We start from the raw sequence: 1784 nt of genomic DNA on the forward strand, positions 1-1784 counted from the left end.
AAAGAACTTGTAATGCAAGGAGTGTGGGAGCTAAAAAGAGGTCAAAGAACTTCTAATGCAAGGGGTGTGGGAGCTAATAAGAAGTCAAAGAACTTCTAATGCAAGGGGTGGGGGAGCTAAAAAGAGGTCAAAGAACTTCTAATGCAAGGGTTTGGGAGCTAAGAAGAGGTCAAAGAACTTGTAATGCAAGGGGTGTGGGAGCTAGAAAGAGGTCAAAGAACTTCTAATGCAAGGGGTGGGGGAGCTAAAAAGAGGTCAAAGAACTTCTAATGCAAGGGGAGTGGGAGCTAAAAAGAGGTAAAAGAACTTGTAATGCAAGGGGTGTGGGAGCTAAAAAGAGGTCAAAGATCTTCTAATGCAAGGGGTGGGGGAGCTAAAAAAAGGTCAAAGAACTTGTAATGCAAGGGGTGTGGGAGCTAAAAAGAGGTCAAATAACTTCTAATGCAAGGGGCGGGGGAACTAAAAAGAGGTCAAAGAACTTCTAATGCAAGGGGTGGGGGAGCTAAAAAGAAGTCAAAGAACTTCTAATGCAAGGGGAGTGGGAGCTAAAAAGAGGTCAAAGAACTTCTAATGCAAGGGGTGGGGGAGCTAAAAAGAGGTCAAAGAACTTCTAATGCATGGGGTGGGGGATAGATGTCGCCAGCGAGGCTTTGGGGGAAGGCGCGGCGGCGTCTGTGTTCTTTCTGATGCGTAAACTTAATTAAATACAAGTAAAAACAGGGTATTAGATACGTATTATAAATACTAAACTCTTTCTTATCTTGACAGCACAAATGAAATCTTACAAGTTCCAACATGTAACTATGCCCTCCCGAAATACGAGTCAACCTTTTACTTCTGCTTGGAGGATATCCTCGCAAGTAAAAGGTAATCATTATGAATATGGAAAGAAAGATTTGCTTATACTTCTACCTTTTGCTTCAGAGAATTACCTTGTACTTCTACCTTATGCTTACAAGGATATCCTTCATTTTTATGAATACACCCCAATGTCTCGCCATTCCGTTATTCAAAAGGTTCAGCCTTACCACAACTTTATTCAAAAGGTTCAATATCTTATAACACATTTGTTCAAAAGGTTCAGGGTGTTGCCTTCCACTTATTTGAAATGTTCAATGTCCCATCACACACTTATTCAAAAGGTTCAGTAATTGAACCACACATTTATTCAAAAGGTTCAATGCCTCACCACACATTTGTTCGAAAGGTTCAATGCTTCACCACACCTTTTTTCGAAAGTTTCAACGTCCCACCATACCTTTATTCAAAAGGTTCAACGTCCCACCATACCTTTATTCAAAAGGTTCAATGACTCACGATACATTTATTCAAAAGGATACAAATAGCATTCTAAAAACCAAACCTCTCACCTCGTCCTACGTTGTAACATTCAGTGCTCTTACACTGGAGTTGAGCGTTGACTACATGGCGTTGTGACAAGCCGAGAGAAGGTTGTGACTCAAAGGCAGGATGAAAGCAACTGAGTAACTTTATTACAGAACACTCACTTTTATATACAAAGACTCCACGCAAAACGGGCATACAAAACATAACAGGCAATTTCATGTTCAAACCGACACCGCACCGTTAACAGTTAACGGTGAGAAAAACAGACATGTTATTCAGGTTCTTATTAGTGCGAGGGGAGAGCGAAGATACAAGCATAATATATACACAAAATGAAATGTCGTTACTATGTACGATCGTGTGACACACGGTTGGTACAGCGTCCAGCATGAGTTTGTCAGATCCCGAGGACACAACCTCTCCCTTGGCATTCATCT

The sequence above is a fragment of the Palaemon carinicauda genome, chromosome 30 (assembly GCF_036898095.1).
Source record: "Palaemon carinicauda isolate YSFRI2023 chromosome 30, ASM3689809v2, whole genome shotgun sequence".
In the NCBI taxonomy this organism is placed as follows: Eukaryota; Metazoa; Arthropoda; class Malacostraca; order Decapoda; family Palaemonidae; genus Palaemon; species Palaemon carinicauda.